General features: G+C 40.1%; 1 protein-coding gene across 1 annotated transcript in view; it reads right to left on the reverse strand.

Annotated features, from left to right (window-relative positions):
* brinp2 (bone morphogenetic protein/retinoic acid inducible neural-specific 2) overlaps positions 1-14,175 on the reverse strand; it is a 180,458-nt gene extending 166,283 nt beyond the window's left edge. Inside the window, exon 1 of the mRNA XM_026373779.1 lies at positions 13,669-14,175. The gene's annotated coding sequence lies outside the window, so the exon portion shown is untranslated. The remainder of the gene's footprint in view (positions 1-13,668) is intronic.
* Between the last annotated feature and the right edge of the window lie 1,831 nt (positions 14,176-16,006).

Genomic DNA, 16,006 nt, shown 5'->3' on the forward strand with positions numbered 1-16,006 from the left:
ATAAATTACCAAGAACATGGTCTTCATAAAATGTTGCTGATATAAGAAATGAAAAAGGTTTGACAAAACAGACGTATTTAACACTCTTGAAATGAAAATGGATTACTCAAATCTCTTAGGTGGTAGAACATCATGTAAGCATGACAGTACATCTAAGGACACACTTGTAGCATACTGGCTTAGCTATGAATGATGCATTACTGCACGTCACATTGAATAAAGGTTTTCCAGAAGTGTCATCCAGAGGAGAAACAACACTTTTTAGATTGAGAAAATCTCGGTAGGTAAATGAAAAGAAATCTCACATTAGGCCAATGGTGGAAAATATGTTCCATTATAAATACACTATAATAAATATTGTGTCTCTCCAAGGAAAACTGAGCAGCAAGTTGTCAATCACTTCTCAATCACCTTTCATCAACTAATGTAACAGGAACGCATGACCTCTGCCTCTATCACACTGAATTTATCCATGCAAACACACATACTCACAACATGTATACACACACACGTAACATTTATTATTTAGTCTATGTTCAGCAAATGTGCCGCCTCTGGTGATTCCAGAAGTTAAGGTGTGTTCAGAGAGAAGCACATTCACATAAAAAATCACAATTAAACGTACCAAAACATCTAAGCTACATCGCCTACATCACTGGTAACTCCAACTCCCTCCATGCTTCGCTCTCTCCCAGTCAATAGGAGTAAATCCCCCCACAGCTTTTAATCAGATGGGTGACTATTGGAGCTTAGCTAATGAATGCACTGGGATAATATAATCTCAATAATCTCTATGAAGCCTCTAATTGAACCATATGCTAAATGTGATGTATGACTTCATTAACAACTGATGTCTTCTTTTATGTGATGCTGCTAGTGACCTTGACTGGCTTAGTGCGTCACTGTCGAGGCAAAGGTCCAATCCTGTTAAAACTATTCAGTGGAGCTGGCGCATCGTGGCTGACTGCAGGATCAGTGGAGACGCTGTGCTGAAAGTGAAACTTGGCGTGACTTCTGATGCCAGGAGGAAGGAAAGTACAGAACAAAGGCTTCCTAGTTTAGAACCAGGTCCGTGATAATGTCTTAAATACAGTAATAACATACACAACATAACAGTGATTAACCTCTATTTGCCCTGTACAAGCCTGTTATACTATGATTAAATTAGATTAAATGAACACGATGTAACCTCAATGTAACCTGGAAGCAAGTGTGGATTTTTAAACGTAAAGCAATTTCCATTTTCTCATGTACAACAAAATGCTATTTAAAGTAACAGATCACACTGGTACTTACTTTCCATAATAAAAAAAAACTTGACTGAAGTACAAAGCTTGAAATGTCCAAAAAGACTGGAATAACACTGCATTTAAATCCATACCAAAAATCACCAAATAAAAAGAGAATGAGAATATAAAACTGGCAAAACAAAACTTATCCTCTGCTGTTACATAAAATCAAGGATATATGTCAAAATTGGTTATTGTGCATTGCAAAATAATGGCAGTATAACAAGGTATGTTATGCAAAGTCCATCTTATACATGATGTATTCCAAGCTTTTGTTTTATATTTTTAGGAGGATCTATTAGTCCACCCATTATCTAAACCACTTATCTTGTTTAGGGCTCTGGGTGGAGATTGAGCCAAGCCCAGGTGTCAATAGAGCAGAGCCAGAGAGGCAGGGTACACCCTGGACAGGTTGCCTTTCTATCACAGTGCTGACAAATAGAGATAGACAGCCATTCACGTTCACTGCTATGGGCAATTTTCCAATTAACCTAACTGTATGTCTTCAGATAGTGGGAGTGAGCCAGAATGCCTGGAGGATACCAGGCACAGAAAAACCACAGCTGGCTGGCAGGTTGGCTTGTACCTCACTTGTAAGTCGCTTTACATAAAAGCACCTGCCAAATAACTAAATGTAAATGTAAACCCATGATTTCCTAATTGTTAGGCTATAATGCTAATCATTGCACGGTTGCCCAAATAGCTCTGGTTGTAACCCAGAGTAGTTTTTGCAGGTAGTTCACTCAGGCTGAATATGTGACACCAGTGAAAAAATGTTTTTGTTAAAACTTGTTGAATTCCCTGAGTACAGTATATCAATTTCATTCACTTGTATTGCTATTTGATTCTCATTTACTGTATTGCACCCGCCAGTAGGTGGCAGAATAACAATAATGAATACTTTATTGATCCCCTTGGGGAAATTGTGGGTGGACAGCTGCTAGACAGTATGTCAGCGCTACGCTACAGGGTTTTGGTGTCTTGTCCAAGGACACCTCAGCAAGTAGCCAGGAGGAACCGGGAATCAAACCACTCACCGTGGGGTTCGTAGGGAACTGCTCTACCACCTGAGCTACTGCCGCCCCTAAATATGCTATCTGAGACATGACAGCATAAGCCTGATATGGTAGATGCAGTGTGTACAGCCAGGGATCGTTAGCTTGTACGTTTTTTGTTTTGTTTTTTTTTCGGTTAGGGTTAAACTATTTTGCACCATTAATGCACTCCAGTCTTTTGCTTCATGTCTGAGTATTGGCACAACTTGAGGAAAATATTGCAGTTTTTGTCAGTGATAAGACTTAGTTTTAGCCTGGTATTTTATCCCGAAGTAACTGTAAACACACCAACACAACACCAACATACATAACATAAAAGAAATAGGTTGCAATTTGCAGTCTGGCAGGCAAAACTTAGGGCAACGACACTGCTCATTCTGATAATTCAGTCTTGTTATGTGCACTGTAAAATGTGCCTTTGACTACTGTTCTGTAGTCAAAACATGCTACAATGTGATGTACACTTCATCTTCAGGGGAAACTATAGTCTTAATTAAACACAACTTAACATCCTTAAGCTTGAGATATAAAGCTAATGTACAAGTGCAAGAAAAAGCTCGGCAATGGAAGGTAGGGCAGGTAAATGGATCACAAAACACAAAAAATAAATTAAGTTTAAAGATATTATCAAATAAATCTGCATGTTACACTTAATTTCATCATAAAATGTCCTTTGCAGGAATAGCTGCCTGACAAACATATGTTAGTTTTTGCAGATAGTCAGGTAGGATTTCCTCACAGACCTTCTGCAGCACTTTCCAAAGATCTGTGCTGGTTGATCAGTGTTCCTCAACTCTTCAGTTCAGCTTCTCCAACACAAGCAGCTACCTTCTTCTCTAGATAATTCTTATACAACCAAGCAGAACTCCTGGAGTTATTGTTTTACTACAAAATGAAGTTCTCCACTAACAGTCATTGCCCAAGGGAATGGTATGACTTTTCAAGATCTCCATGTCTGAGCTCTGTGCTGTATGCTATTTGCTCAGATCCAAACACTTCAACAGTCCACAAGACTTTCTTCCAATCATGTAAAGTCCACTGTTTGTGCATCTTGGCCCACTGCAACCTCTTCTTTAGATTTGACAACCTTAGTAGGGGTTTGTTCTTGGCAACTCTGTCCATGAGATCATCTGCCTTTCATGGAGGACACTTGTAAGTACTTGTCTTTTTGGACAAATATGAATTTGGGACTTCCACTGCCTCTTCCGTCCTGGATCCAGGCGCAGCATGTCTTTAGACACTATTGTGTACAACTTTTAAATAAATCTTTAATTTCTCAGCTATATAATATATTTTCTAAGAAAAGCTGTTTTTATTTGTCACTCTTTGTTCCAATTTACACTGAAAAATGATTGGTTATTTTAAGACGTTTGAATGCCTGGGAGGCATGTATTATCAATTTATAGACATTTCACATATTCCATATTACACTCAAGACATGTTTTCCGTAATGTTCACCATCCTGTCTTTAATCCTGCTCTGCTGTTGTTGTGAAGCAGCTCTGAACTGCTTTTCAACTCAGCTCAACTGAAGTATCTGCCTGCATTTCTTCCCTTTACTGCTTTATTATTTATACATATTGATTGAGATCAAAAGTCCTCTTACTTATTTCACCCTTTAAAGACAGCACACATACACACACACACACACACACACACACACACTGATCCCCTTTCCAAGCATTTAAGTTGATAATATTCATCCCCTGGAAAGATCATCAATGTGTTCGCCTTTGGTGTTGTCAGATTCACATGAGCGCTTTCCCCACAACCACTCGCATGAGTGAGTTCAAAGAAACACGTTTGGTTAGTCAGCCAAAATGCAGGAAAGAAAATGGGGAGGGGAGGGGTTATTAGCCCACATTTTGGAATGTCTTCTCATGAATTAAATATGTAATCAGGCATGCAAACTGAGCCAGAGAAATTTGGAGATTTAACTTTGCTGAAACTAAGCCAATAAAAGAACGAAAATGGCTCTTCAACGAATAAATTAGCATTATTAGAGGCATGGTTATTTGGAAGTCATTGCATTCCTTTCACTTCAGTTCGTTAAGTATCACATTTCTCTCCAAGTATAAAAGAAACAAAGGAATTGTTAGCATTCCATTTTCAACAAAGACTATAATGAACACAAAATCCATGCTGTGGTGTGCACAAAGTCATCCTGTACTTAGCACTTCTGCTTATACTATTAATATAGTGATACACACGAACTGCTGCTTTCGGACACTAATATTGTGGACACATAAGAGACTTTCTGAAAATGATAATATCACCAAGTGTGGTTGCATAAAGATGTTGGTTAAAACCTAATTACCCTTGTGAGTGGAGGTCAAGGTGACTGTCGTAATTGTTACATTAAAGAGGCCCTATAATGCATCACATATATTTTCATTGTGGAACGCTACTGAAATAGTTTGGTTGATTTCCAGAAAATGCTTATTTGTCTTAAAAACTGGTCGTTATGCAGAACCTCTCATGACGTTTGTGTGCAGGACTGTTCTTGACTTTGAAACGTCAAGAGATTATGTTTTTGTGTGATTTTATTCTACATACGTTGAACTTTTAATTTAGAACTTTGGTGATGTGTGGCTAAGCCATACATGACATATGCCAAAATAAATGTGCTAAAAGAGGCTCAAAAAAGTCTTGATCTTTTGAGTTTGATCATCATTCTGTGCACCCAGCTGTTCCCTCTGATACCACTTTGAAGCAACCTGTGTGATCCCAAGGGAATAAGGCTGATGATCTTGCTAATGGAAGAGGTAGGATCAAGCTGAGACATATAAGGTATAGTGATCCTGTTCCCTCACTTAGTCCCACATTGTCCTGTACCATAAGAACCGAATGAATGCTTGAACAAGGACTGAGCACATAATTTCCAAGAAACTACAATTGGTACATTCCCTGTTGGTTGTGTGTGTGTGTGTGTGTGTGTGTGTGAGAGAGAGAGAGAGAGAGAGAGAAAGAGGGTGAGGGTGGGTGGTGGTGGAGAGGTGAAGGTTGACTTCCCTTCAACAGCAACAGTAAAAATCAATGGGGAGACTTTGGATGTCAGAGCCAATGACTCTGGATGATATAGCTCAATACTCAGATCAATGCCGCAACTTATAATCATTGTATTTCGCCACTTAATGTCGTTCCTAATCATTGTCTGCAAGCGGAGGAGAGGCTGAAGGAAAGTGGATAAGAATAAGGTGAGACAAAGAGATTCACAAGTGGTTACCAGACGTTGCAGTGCAGGAGAACTCATGAATAATGTACTGCCTTAGCACTGGGAGACTTTGGTGTTTCTTAATGTTTCTTCTTCCAGTGCTTGACGGGGACCTCTGTGACAAGTTTTAGACTAGAATAACTAATTTTTATGCATATGTGTGTCCACTGCGAAATTCTCTGATGCTGTCTGAGTGCTTGTGGGTTGCTGCTTTAGTAAACATAGCCTAGAAGCATGGTACAGTATGTCTGTTCCACAAAAAAGTCTTGCCCATGGAGGGAATGAAAAAAATAACTGCATGCAAGGCATAAAAAACCCACACCTATGAAAATGTAATCAATAGATGAAAGATGCTGGATAGATTTCAAAAAAAGAACAAATGAAACCATGAACCACGGACAGACTGCAAGAAATAAAAAATAATTAAAGGTGCTGCTATATCTGTGAGAACACAACGTGTCTTTTTAATATCTGTATTTTTAGCTGTTTTGTTTTATGATTTTTTTTTTGTAGATTTCAGGTATATGAACCTATAGAGGACCGGCAGAGCTTTACATTTTGCTTTGATAGGAAAAGCCATAAAATGTTCTTGGGTTCATGATCTCTGTGAGGGTCTTGGTTTGCTTCAAACTACAACCACAAGGCAGATGTGTTTACATCGTAGAAGGTTCCTGGTTTTCATTTCTTCTTCACTTCTCACCAGCGAGGTGTCAGGAAAAGTGTCTCACTTTCCACCATCACTTTGTATGTTATATATGTGTTTTTATTAAAGACATGCAAGATGATGACTGTGTTTTATCAGCTTAGAAATATTGTGTTTGTTGATATTAGTGACTTTGGTAAAGATAAGACCACATTTTATAAGAGAAATTCTATATTGTTCACTTTTGTTTCCATGCTACTGTAACTATACCGCTATTCCACAGCCACTATGGCCCCACTCGCTCAAAGAATTTCCATTTTTTGTGTGGTAGATGCATAAAACGTGGTGTACTTGCGCATTAAAATTATCTGTAACTTAGGACTCAAGAATCCTGCCCACTGACTTACAGGTGACAAGCTTTTATACAATCACAACTACAAACTAGTCGACTACTGTATGACTTCTGATTCAGGACAAGACAGACAGGAAGACAGACTATGGAGAACAAGTGGTCTTTTGCATGTTTTGTGCTTGACCTTCCTGAAAGCAGATTCTGCAAAACAATTTCCCAGAGTCTTATGGGAAAGACGAGGCAATCCCTCAACTGATTCTCCAAAGAAAGTCTCGTTAATGAGACATTTTTTTTACACAACTCAGCAGCTTAGTCCATAAGAATATTTGAAAGCGGCTTAAAAATCCTCAGTGGATTAAATAAAAGAGAAAGCTGTTTTGTTTTTTTTTTCTGCCTATGCAGGGGTAAAAATGGCATTAAACACACTGTACCCACATACAAATGCCCCATAACTCTCATCCACCCCCTGTATAGACTGAAATGTCAGCCAGGGATTGGACTGCTTCAGTCTATGTCGGAGCTCAGCTCAGGATTAATGTACATATGCGAAACAATGGAGCATTCACACTGCTCACTCAGGGCGATTCTCCTCATTCCCTCCCACTACAGCTGCTGTGGGATGCATGTAGCTTCTCCTTAGAAGAGATGAGCACTTTGATGTATAATGAAAAGAGGAAAAGGGGCAGAGAAGAGAGGAGAAGAGAAGAGGATAGAAAAGAGAGTTTAACTGGCTTTCATGTCCTTCCCTCCCCTACTTCAACAGTCCCATGTTTTGCCTTAAACAAGTTACCGGTGCCAGGCTTCGCCACGAGAGGCGTGTCAGTGCTGCAAATTGGAGCGGCGGTGGTGGTGATGATAGTTAGTTTTATTGTTTTATCTTTTTTTTTTTTCCCCTAATGGAGCTGTTTCTAAGGACTGGCACAAAAATAGGAAAGACAAAGAAAAATCTCAGTCTAGGATGAGAGTTGTTCAGTTCAGAGAGATGAGTGTACTAGCTGTGGGCAACACTAATTTATAGGTCACCACTACTAAAAAAAGACGTACAGCATACTTACCTTCTGTATCACTGGAGTAATTTCTAACTTTCTATAAAAAAAACAGGAATGAGGCGGTGCTCAAATGATAAGGTAAAAGACACTAAAAAGACAACTCACACACCATATCAGTAATGGAATTAATTTAGTTTTACTAGCGGCGTCAACATCACTGTTCATACACGTCTTTGTGTACTTTGTGTACTGTATGCCTGACGTATCGAAAAGGTTGGCCACAAGGGGAAAACTACGGACAAATCATACCTGACTGACAATACAGATTCTTCCTCATGAACTTTCCCGACATAAACAGAGGGCATGGGCGCCGTGACTTCCGTCTCAAAGAGGGTAATACTGAGATTGCACCAGAGAAAATGGAGACATCATCGTACAGGGCATATTATGTAGGGGTGGGTAGCTGTGGACAAGCTCAGTAAGATTTTCGCTAGCACTTCCTGCTGTTGTTGTGAGGATTCCAAGCTGCTGCTAAGATTATTTGATATTGCCCCAACGGTCATACAGGGGATTAAATCACATGATGATGTGAACAAAGTGCTATTCAATGCTGGTGAATGGGAATTCACCATGATGCAAAATGCTAAGTAAAAAGCAGTAGCTTTTTTTTGACGTGGCATTAGCTCAGGTGGTATATTGGTGGTTATCTGCAACCCCCAGGGTTAGTGGTTTGATTCCCGGTTTCTCCTGGCTACTTGCCCAGGTGTTTTTGTACTGTCTGGCAGCTGTCCAATTACAATTTTCCCAAGGGGATCAATAAAATATATTATTATAACACAGTATCTTTAGTCTTCATGTAATGTTGAGTCTAATTAAAATTACATGACAACATAGTCTTTTAAGAGAAAACAGTTTTGCAATTTCTGGAATCGACAGATTTCTCTTCAACTTTGTGTCTATAACTGAAGATTCCGTTGTGACATTGAGGAGAGAAGAAACTGCTTTAGACTACGTCTTGTAGAACTGTGGCCTTGCATCCTGTCTTCTCCAAACCATATTAGTGCAAAGAGATACAATGCCATTATACCACTATCGATCAATATTCAATTCCTCTAGGGCTACACTGAACCTTAGCACCTTCCAATGAGCATGAAAGCATTACATAAAGATTTTCACAACCACATACATACTGCTCTTAAAAACACCATGTGTGTTGATCAATATATGTAGGTTTGCTTCCTGTGTTGTTTAAAGAAGGATGAACAGCATCTGTTTTGAAGCAAATGTTACATACTCTACTGTATGGTTAAAAAAAAGAAACGTTTGTGAAAACAGCAACCCAGACAAAACATTTGAACCTTAATGCTGATTAGGGTTTAAAACAGATTTAAAAGCTTTTTTTAACCATCATCCTTATTTTAAAATTTGTTTCGCTTTAACAGCAAGAGAGAAGAGTGCAGTGCCCCTTTAATTATTTGTTCTATGAAATACTGGAAGAATCTCCATTATAATTATATTTTCTATGTCATTGCAAACGGAAAGAGTTAGGGTTAGGGTTAAGGTTAGGGTTAGGGTTTTGCTGGGTTAGGGTTAGGGTTATGTTTTGCTGTCACATGAGAAAAAAATGTTGGTATAAATCAAACTAAATAATTTATTTAATCTGTAATTTGACAAACTGAGAAATGAATTAAGTTTCTCTAAATTTTTCAAATCTATAAATGAACCAGTAATTGTGAAAAAGTACAGAATATACAATATTTTTTAGGCACATTTGATTTCATAACATCACTTTTAACAGGACACTGAAGTTGCCACCCACTGTTAATTCTAAAGCTATAATCACTCATTAACACGCTCTATGTTTGTTTGAATCGTACAAAAACTGAGAAGATCAGTCCAACCAAAAGAAAAACCTTTGTTCACCACTGCTGGTTGACAGACATCACAAAAAAAGAGCAATCTTTGTACTTTATATATCTGAATAACGTCGGTTACACGGAGATGCATGACCTGACTTTAACCTTACGGACTGTATGCCACTTATCTTGAAAAGACAGCACACAGTGTTGAATGATGGGACTAGTGGCAATTCTGAAAGCCTACTATTATGTATCAATCGTTGAAAAGGCTGCATTTTCAATATCTCCCTGTGTCCTTGCAGTTTGAAGGGCACAGTCGTATCGTATGCACTAGTCAATCACTGGAGAGCACACTCGCTGAGTACACACATTTACATTTATATACGTGCATTTAGCTGATGCTCTTTTCTGCAGCGTGACTGAACAGTGAGAGCAACAGTAAATCCAGCTCTGGTTTTTAGATCCCTTCTCAAACAAAGCAAAGGTCAGAGACAAAGTATTGTGAAGATATGCATCTTGGATCATTAGATAAGAGAAAAATGGGAGAAAACATCAGTAGAAGAAATAAAAGCTAATAAGATGGATGGATTTTTCTATTAGAGACAGAAAATAAGAGAGCTAAGATATTATCTTTCCTGTCGCTGAATGTGCTTTCTCCAGAACTTTGCAATACTATACTGTCTCTATTTGTGGGCTGAAAACATATTTCATAAACCAAAGCTGTATCTGATAAATTCTGGGAAATTCTGCTCCATTTCTTTTTCAGTTTTAGTTTGAATGTAGCTGTAACTTGCAGTAAAACATCTCTAAGAGAGGCAGAAATATCCACAGAAAAACAGTACATCACTGAGAATAATCAAACTGACACATCATATCTGGAGTTGTTAGCTCTGAAGTATGTCTGTTGAGGCTATTCTATTACAGCTGCAGGGGATACTGTAAGCATACTAACTAATTTCTGTGCAGAAGAAGGTACTTTTGCACATCTATAATGGTTCCAACTACATATTTTGGACCACCGGGGGCATTTAAATGGATTCCACAGGGTGCTGAGCAAAATGAGAAGTGGTTCAATTTTGCTCTTATTTCATTGCTTTGCAGAAATGTTACTACACTCAAAGAATGCATAACGATAACCGGTGTTTTATTCCACCTACTACAAAACACCCAACATTCTTTAATATTTTCTGTGTAATCATTTCTGTGATAACTTCTTGCAATTATTTATTGACTGCCTGGTATGTTGAACTTGATGTGTTCATCAAGTAAGTTAATCAGTTGTTTGCCCAAGACATCACAATGATGTCATGAATTATAAATTTGCCAGATGAAGAGCTACTTTTTTACCACCATAAATTCTATTTTAAGATGGAGATTTCAAGCTAATTCATTGCCAGTTAATTAAGCAGCCATTAAACACAAAATAAGCTGCACAGCACAGCAGTTTGATTAAAAGTTACATTGTTTCATATGAAACTTTGCTTACTGTGATAAACTAGTGAAAGACTAATGAAGGAATCTGCAGAGAAACACAGTGATGTTGCTCTTTGTCCTTTTGGTCCAGAATCAATCACTTTCTACTTTCTGATCAACACAGTAGGTGGAAAGAACATTATGATTGTGCAGTTTTTACATACAATTATCTGTAGCTGTAACATCTCAGCAAAGTAATCAAAGAACAAAATTAAATCACTTCTGATTTTGCTCAGTGAATCCATTTATGGGCTCCTAATTGGTCTTTTTCAACCACTTATATAGTCGAGCTGAAGTATTTTCCTCTGCATGGAAATTCATATGCTTACAGTATCCCAGAATCGAAATAGTCTTGTTTCAATTGCCATATTTCATTGCAAACGACTCCAGATCTCATCTCTTAAAAGATTTGTCAGTTTGATTATTCTCAGTGATGTGGTATTTGTGAATATCTCTGACTTCCCCAAAATAATTTAATGTTTTTTTTGTTCTTCCTCCCTGAAGAAGGTTAAATATCTAGACAGTTAATGGACTGAATTGTTGTCCTGGGCATAGGCCCACAGGCCTCAATGGGTCAGGGGGTAGGAGGGATGGTCCTCTATCAAAAAGAGGCATGAAATAACTACAAAAGATGTAAAACTACAAAGAGGCACAAAAAGGACAAAAAAGACAGAGACAACTATAGTACAGCACATAGGGACACATGATGACTAGACAAACATGTGAAACTAAAGCAAGTACACAGGACTACAAATACACACAACACCAATGAATATATGAATATAAACCAACTAAAAAGAAAAAACAACAACAGATATACACAATATAACTGTAAAAAGACACAAAGTACCTAAAAGCACCTTAGGTTAGTCTAATTTTGTTTCGTTATTAGTCTGGATATGCTCCTACACAGGATGGGTGGGGAGTATTGTAAATGTCTGTGCCCAGGGGGGCATTGCTTCTCAGTCCATCCATGCAGACAACTGACAAATTAAAAATAAAACCCGAAGAAATAAACATAATGAATTTTGGTGCTTTTCGTAAAAAGCACGGGGCCTCTACGAATGGTTCAATGAAAATGGTATGAATCATTTCACACTCGCTGGATCTCAACCCAAGCGAACACATGTAATATGGGAGAGTTTAGAGTGCTGTGCTTCTTCCAATTGAATTTTTTTGGGAAAAATGCTGTTCATCTCTGCAGCAGACTTCCACAGACAAGTTTACTGAAACAACTGGGTGCTGGACAAACTATGTACTTTATACAGTTTATCCCAGTTTTCAGTTTCACATGGAAAAGTTTGTCCAGCTTTGCAAGAAAGTCCGAAACAAAACCAAATATACTGTGCCATCAAGAAATGCCTCAATTACTGCAGTTTTATACCATTTTTGTATTTTTTTTCTACACTCCCTCACTCCCACCTGAACAGCTTCTCTAATGGACATTTCTTCTGCACCGCTCAGCAACACTGGCCATCATTGGCTCTAGTGTTCAATAGTCTTGTATTCTTTTTTTTCAGTGTGTGCAGATGCAGACCTAAATAGTCAGTATACAACACGTCATTAGAGCTCTATGTGTCGTGAACTCAGCCTTTCATTTGTGTGCTCTCAGTGCTTCAGTATATCAGAGAATTGCCCATATTGCCAGTGCATTACACGTGAATGTACTGTAAATGTATATGATGAGGGAAGAGCTGTCAGGTGAATGTGGAGCGTGTGTGCATGTGGGTGTATTTATTGATTGGACTGGTGCAGTATTTACAGATCAAAAGGGATTTTCTTTCTCGAAGTGCTTTCAATTTCCAGCTTGAAGAGTTGACTTTTTTCCTCCCCTATTATATGTTTGACAACCTCGGGGGTCTGGCAGCAGCAGATTCAGTGGTGTTCAGTGTAACTCTGAGGTAGCGGCTCCTCTTCTCCGAGGATTTCTTACGGCCACATACAGCAGACTCGACAACGTAGCTGACAGATAAATGTTGTGCTTACATGGTTCAGAGAATTTGTGAGAAATTGCGCGGTGCGTAGCAGGCATTCAGGGTGACTGACGGAGCAACGATATCACACACACACGCATAAGCAGAGAGAGACAAGAGGGGGGAGAGGCATGGTAGGCAGGATGTAATGTGTTCATTGGTTAGGAGAGACATGCACACGCACACTGGCACACATTGGTGAGTTGAGGCAAAGCAAAGGTTGCAGGACAAGACGGGTTCTTTGCAAAATAATGTGACAAATGCACTATTACTGGAAAGGTTTAGTATGCAAATACACATTTGGCAGTTATACACACCCAAATACACACATCTCCACATCATGGTCTAAGTATAGAGCTACACTACAGCACATTTACTGCATACGTTAAAATCACACACTTACAATAAACAATATGCACAAACACATTGTAAAAAAGAAGAGTTCCAATAACCACGTGTGACCGGATTTCCTTTTCTTTAAGTTTTGCAGCCTCTTTGCACGATATTCATTGTTTGCACAGATATTGACGCCAGCCAACACGTTCCTACCGTCCATCCTACTCATCTATAACCAACAGCTCGTCACCCCTGTTCCATTCCTCACCCTCTGCTGACAGATGATGCGTCACGACCTAAACTCCTGTCACACTGCAACTGAACATCCTAACCCGCTTTTTATTGTCTTGTGCGTCTCAGCCCCGAGAGTGCGCTGCGTGCGCGTAAAAAAAAAAAAAAAAGAAACGCGCCTGGTACGAAAACGCGCAGCACCCTCCCCTCCCCGTTTTCGTAATTCCCACAGCGTGGACACACGCGGTTACTCACCCAGGGTGTGAACGCAGGTCCGTCCTGTGCGCTTCTTGATGTTTGTCCGCGTATCCAGTAATAAAAATGGTGGGAGAGCCCGAACTGCAAAGACGCTAACGAACAAGTGGACGGCAGCCAAACGCCACCGACTTCACTCCTTCTCCGCCTCCTCCTCTCACTCTCCTTCACTCTCTCTCTGCTTTCTCCTCACTCTTCTCCTCTTCCCTGGGGCAGGCTGCGCAGCGTCTTTAATAATCCAGACATTGTCCCCTTCATCGGCACAAGACACACGGGAAGGAAACACTCCGTTTCGCGTCACAACACACACATAAAAACACACACACACACGTCTGGAGTTGAGACGAATTCCTGTTGTTGACTGGAGATGTTGTCCTGAGTAATCCGCGTTTAGACACGGTCTGAGTGAACAGTCCACCAATTTATTAAGCTCCGGTTTTAGATTGAGCCAAGCCTGGAGTTAAAACGACGCTGCAGACGTTGCAAAAGCTGGGAAAGTTTAGTTTGAGGGTGGCCGAAAAAGAGATGAGACAGGGCGACATATAATCCCATGTGGATATGTTCTTCCCTCACTTCCCTCTCCGGACCAAAAAAAAAAAAAAAACTGTCCCTTTAGAGGGTCTGTAGAGCACCTGCGGCCAGTGCGGAAACGCGCAGGTATCCACAAACTCAGAACCCTCCCCTCCTATATGTGTGTATTTTATTCCGCGTATTTCTTTTATTTATTCCCGGTCGGCTGAGTCTCTTTGCGCCACGGTCTTCACTCAGTGTCAAGCCTGGCGTAGCTTGTCCAAGTTGCTTAGGAAAGCGTCTCTTTTCACCAGCTCCCTCCTCTCTCACTCTCTCCTCCACCGGCTCTGTCCATCCTCCTGTTGTGAGACCACACCTCCCTCTGAAACCATTGGCTACAAACCGCAGAGAAGGAGGAGAGGGAAGGAGGTGAGCGCTGCGATGATGCTCACTGAGGAGAGGGAGAGAGACAGATATGCAGGACGCGGACGAGGGGCTGGAAAGAGTAAGAGTGGACAGGGAAGGAAAAAATCAAGATGAGAGAAAGAGAGGGGGGGGGGGAGAGCATAGAGAGGAAGATGAGAGAAGTGGGATGAAAGAGAAGTGAAAGAGGAGGGAGGGTGAGCCAGGAAAGGAGGATAAAGGAGGCTGACACAGTGAGGGAGTGAGTGTGTGTGTGTAGATGAGTGTGTAAAAGGGGCAGTTCATGCACTGAGCTCTGTGTGTTTGAGCCCAAAGGGATGGCCAGCTAATGAAAGTGAAAATGCTTCCCTCCTTTTTTTTGTACCCTCTCATTCACTCACAGTGCTTTAGCCAAATTTCTCCGCTGCAAATCTGCTTTGACTCCCGGCAAAACTGAATTCATACTGACAATGTCCCCCATTACTGAGCAGAGTCATCCACTTGTGTCTGCCTGTCCGTCCCCTTCCCTTCTCTTTATAAAATCTGGTGTCTGTCAGCTAAGCACCTTCCTTGACGAGTCTGTGATGAATAAGTAAGTGGCTGAAGGGAGGCTGGAGAGTGAAGTGCATGTTGAATATACTGCCCAGAGGCGTCGGGAGTGAAATAAGTACAAGCCTGCGCTGCCTCTGTAATAGAAGCAAATGAGGTGGGCTGTATATTGTTGTGGCGCAACCGCACATTGTAGCCTAGAAAGGCAGACAAATATCGCTTGACAGCTCCTGGGGAAGGTTTTGATTGATGGCAATGCTCCAGGGAGTGTTTCAATATGAACTTGGTTAACTTGGAACCACATAAAGCATTCATCACTGACTGCCATACTGAAGTGAGATGCTCACCGCAAGCTAGGCAGCATTTTTATTTAGTAAAGCACCTGGGGAACATCTTCACAGAAGCAACTACCTATTTGCAGCTATTTTAAGGCTCGCATCAACAAATCCCCAACTCTCCCTCAAATCAAAGGATTAATAACCTTACTGCACCTACTTCAACCTGCTCATAACTTTTCAAGGGCCCATGAATAGAAGCTGTTTTGTTGTACAGATTGCAAAGCCCCATGAGGTGAACTTGTAACCTAATTTAACCCAATTAGCTTCTCATAAAAATCAACAAATCCCCAAATAGGTATAACCATATTGTGTGTTTGTAACTATGCTCTTCTACAACTCATAGAAGTGATATTTAAGACAGTATGCGTAAAGCCATGTCTATACTAGAGACATAGTGTAAGCAGCATAGACTTGTGACTCGTGTTCATATATGTTTGTAACATGTGTTAACTTGCTCACTGGAAGCACTTTGTTTACAGTGAGTACAGGGAGGAGCCTACAGGAACGCATTGAATTAGAGAAAGCTGATGTTTCAAACT

This window comes from Anabas testudineus, chromosome 17 (assembly GCF_900324465.2).
Source record: "Anabas testudineus chromosome 17, fAnaTes1.2, whole genome shotgun sequence".
In the NCBI taxonomy this organism is placed as follows: Eukaryota; Metazoa; Chordata; class Actinopteri; order Anabantiformes; family Anabantidae; genus Anabas; species Anabas testudineus.